Genomic DNA, 4726 nt, shown 5'->3' with positions numbered 1-4726 from the left:
AACAATATTATGATATTGCTTTTAGCCATCTCTCTCTCTCTCTCTCTCTCTCTCTCTCTCTCTCTCTCTCTCTGAGGTGCCTTACAGTATATACATATAGCAGAAGTAGATTTTTTTTTTTTTTGTCATTCTACAGTCTGTTCATTTGTGACTCGTGAGGTTGTCGTCATTGGTGGTTTTGGAAGTTTTAGAATATGGAACGATTGTGTCAGTCAATACACACAAGTAAGTAAAATAACAATGTGGGAAAGGAGGTGGAAAAAAAGGCAGCTTGGTCCATGAAAGACCATCCGATGGCATTGCTGCTTTGAATGCACAAACACAACTGCCTAATGTTAAGCAGCTTCTGCATTTGCTAGCAATTATACCCGTAACTTATATGGACCCCACATGTTTAGCAATGAGTGAGGAATGACTGAAGGGGCTTGATGTTTTTTTGGACTGAGTGATATATGATTTTTTTGACCATAAGAATCGTCGTCGTCTTTTGATCCAATTGATGCGTCTTCATTGTTTTATTATTTTATATTTTGCAAACGGAAAGTCTACATTTGCTATTATTCTGCTTGTATTTATATTTTTCTTGTCTGTTGTGACCTGTTACGTCATTGTTTGCATGAGGCGTAATAGGGCACAATGCACAAGGAAAAAAAAGTAAAATACAGAAGGTTTCTTATTTCTTATTGTGCTTAAATACTTTGTTGGTATTATGTTTCTGTGTATTGAGATATGGAAGTGATGTGTTAGGAGATATTATCTTTTATTTTTAGGGAAAATAGGAAAAACTTATATTATTATGTAATGAGATATCTTATATTTAGGGAAAATAGAAAAGTTATTATTATTATTATTATTATTATTATTTTTATTATTTTCATTATTTTATTTATTATTATTATTATTATTATTATCTCCACCAGATTCAGCACTTGATACTAGCTCTTGTATATATCAATAATATACATTTTATGTGAATCAAAATACCTCTAAAATTGGCAAAAGAACAAAAAAATCACAACTGTAATAACTGGCCCCCGTTACTGAATGCATAGATAGCCTAAACCTCTGGCAGTCAGTAGTTTTATACACAATTTTCGGTAGGATGGGAATAAAGGTCAAGTTTTTTGGGGATTATTTAAGATTTTTGCTCATGTCATTTGTTTTTTCATATGAAGATACTCCTGTTTACAGCATATTTTGGAATTATCTTAGATTCTTATCGCCTAAAATTTGTTGCACCGATGTTTAACTCTTATTGTTAAAAATAGCTAAACTCGTAAACTTAGAATCACTTTCCTTGAAGCCATTTTTCGTGAGGATTGGTACCATATAAACCGAACCAGGGTCTGTAGATTAAGATTATAGACCTTGAGCTAACTAAATTGAAGGATCTTGAAGTAAGGTTGTTTTTTTTTTTTTTTTTTGTCTGATCCGAAATGATAGGAAATGGTATCTTATTTCGACAAGATTCATACTTAAAGCACAAGTTTGCCTCTTCCTTTGGACTCTCACGTCTACGTGTTTCATTTCGGAGTTAGATAGGGGCGTAATGTTTCTGCTGAAGAACCGATTCAGTATTAGTAGTTTAAAGGTTTAAAGGTCGCTCATGAATGGCAGAGGCAAGGGACAGTGACATTGCCCTAGCAATCAGGACAATGCCCTAGAGACTGACCATATATTATATGATCAGCGCCCAAGCCTCCTCTCCACCCAAGCTAGGACCAGGGAGGGCCAGGCATTGGCTGCTGATGACTCAGCAGATAGACCTATAGGCTCCCCCAAACACCCCAACCTTAGCTCACAAGGATGGTAAGGTTGCTGATACTAATGGCACTAACGAGTCTGAGCGGGACTTGAACCCCCGACTGGGAAACACCAGGCAGAGACGTTACCGATCATTGTTTCATCGTCAAAATCTCTGGAATGCTCTCGGTATTTTAAGAATTTTATTATATGGCATGGTATTGAGTAATATCCATAAAGACGTTTATCTTTCAAATCTTTCACAAATATAGTGTTCACTTAAGATAATTCACCAGAACACCCGGAGGTTCAATTTGCCCGGTCGATATTAGAATAGAAGAAACATATACATTAATTAACAATAAAACAGCTCTATTCCCACACACATCATGTTAATTGTTTCCCCTGGATATGAGACCGAAATTAAAAGAAGGATAACCATGGGATCGAAAACTTTTGGTAAACAAAATGAGGTCATGAAAAGTAAAATGACACTTTCTCTAAAAAACAAAAATATTGAATGAGATTATCCTACCAGTATCAACTTGGGTATCAGAAACTTTTAACCTCGCTAAAACATTAGAACATTGCGTAGTTACAACTCAAAGAGCTATGGAAAGAATAATTAATATTCTCTAGTCTTGGGTAGTGTTGCAGCCTCTGTACCATGGTCTTCCACTGTCTTGGGTTAGAGATCTCATGCTTAAGGGTACACTCGGGCTCACTATTCTATCTTGTTTCAGTTCCTCTTGTTATTTTCAAGTTTTTATTGTTCATATATGAAAGGTTTATTTAAATTTTATTGTTGTTCTTAAACTTTTCTTTTAGTTTTTACTTATTTCCTTTCCTCTCTGGGCTGTTATCCCTGTTGGAATCTTTGGGCATAGCGTAACTGTCTTTGGCATGGCATACTGCTTTTCCAACTAGGGTTATAGCTTAGCAGGTAATAATAATAATAATAATAATAATAATAATAATAATAATAATAATAATAATAATAATAATAATAATAATAATAATAAGTAAGATGAATAAATAATAATTGATAATAATTAATAATAATATTATCATCAATATTAATAATAATGATAATAATTATAATCATAATACAGACAGAAAAAGGATAACATGGATACGAGAGCAAACTAAAGTAGAGAATATTCTAACAACGTAAGGAAAGGAGATGAACGTGTGCTGGGCGTTTAATAAGAATGGCAGATAATAGATGGACATTAAGATTAACAGAATGGGTTCCTAGAGATTGCAAAATACCTGAATTATATGCTGTATTTAATTGTAGCACCTCTTTGGCCCACATTTTGAGGCTCCTTACCTCTAGCATCAGGGGCTTTTTGACCTCTTATTTTGAGGTGCCTTACTTCTAGCATTTGAGGTTCTTTAGCCTCTATTTTTAGGTGGCTTATCTCTAGCATTAGGGGGTATTTTTACCTCTATTTCTAGGTGCCTTAACTTTAGCTTTATGGGCTTTATGACCTCTATTTTTTGGTGCCTTACCTCTAGTATTAGGGGCTTTTTTACCTCTATTTTGATGTGCCTTATCTCTAGCATTAGTGTCTTTTTTACCTATATTTTGGTGTGCCTTATCTCTAGCATTAGGGGCTTTATGACATCTGTTTTTAGATGCCTTATCTCTAGCACTAGGGGATATTTGGCCTCTATTTTGAGGTGCCTTATCTCTAGCATTAGGGGCTCCTTTACCTCTATTATTAGATACCTTAACTTTAGCTTTAGGGGCTTTATGACCTCTATTTCAAGATGCCTTTTCTCTAGCATTAGGGGCTTTTTGACCTCCTATTTCAAGGTGCCTTATCTCTAGCCTTAGGGGTTTTTACCTCTTATTTTTAGGTGCCTTATCTGTAGTATTAGGGCCTTTTTTACCTCTTATTTTGAGGTGCCTTATCTCTAGCATTAGGAGCTTTTTTTACCTCTATTTTAGTAGCCTAATCTATAGCATTAGGGGCCTTTAGACATCTGATTTTGTGGTGCCTTATCTCTAGCATTAGGGGATTTTTTACCTCTATTTTTAGGTGCCTTAACTTTAAATTCAGGTGCTTTATGACATCTATTTTTAGGTGCCTTACCTCTAGCTATAGGGACTTTTTGACCTCTATTTTAAGGTGCCTTATCTCTTGCATAAGGGGCTTTTTTACCTCTAGTTTTAGGTGCCCTATCTCTAACATTAGGAGATTTTTTTACCTCTACTTTTAGGCGCCTTATCTCTAGCATTAGCGACTTTTTGACCTCTGTTTTGAGGTGCCTTATCTCTAGCGTTAGGGAATTTATGACCTCTATTTTAAGGTGCCTTATCTCTAGCATTAGGTGCTTTTTGTCCTCTGATTTTGAGGTGCCAGGTGCCTTATCTCTAGCATTTGGGGATTTTTTACCTATATTTTGAGGTGCCTTATCTCTAGCTTTAGGATCTTTTTTACCTCTGTTTTAGGTGCCTTAACTTTAGATTTAGGGGCTTTATGACCTTCGATCAAAGGGATTAACCGGTAATGAAGTGTGGGACACATGTAGATGGAGAACGCTGGCCAGAAATATCGACCCCACATAAAAGTGGGAAAAGATGCAGATAAAGAAGAAGATGACCTCTATTTTTAGGTGCCTTATATCTAGCATTAGGGGCTTTTTGACCTCGATTTTGAGGAGCATTAGAGTCTCTTTTACCTCTATTTTTAGGTGCCTTATATATAGCATTAAGGGCTTTTTTACCTCTATTTGTAGGAGCCATTTGTATAGCATTAGGGTCTTTTTACCTCGATTTTGAGGTCCATTATTTGTAGCACTAGAGGCTCTTTGACCTCTAATTTTTTGGTGCCTTATTTATAGCATTAGAGGCTCTTTGACCTCTATTGTAGGTGCCTTATTTATAGCATTAGTGGCTTCTTGACCTTGATATTGAGGTACATAACTTCTAGCATTAGAGGCTCTTTGACCTCTCTTTTTAGGGGCCTTATTT

The sequence above is a fragment of the Palaemon carinicauda genome, chromosome 41, assembly GCF_036898095.1.
Source record: "Palaemon carinicauda isolate YSFRI2023 chromosome 41, ASM3689809v2, whole genome shotgun sequence".
NCBI classification, from domain to species: domain Eukaryota; kingdom Metazoa; phylum Arthropoda; class Malacostraca; order Decapoda; family Palaemonidae; genus Palaemon; species Palaemon carinicauda.
This window is presented reverse-complemented; position numbering follows the sequence as displayed.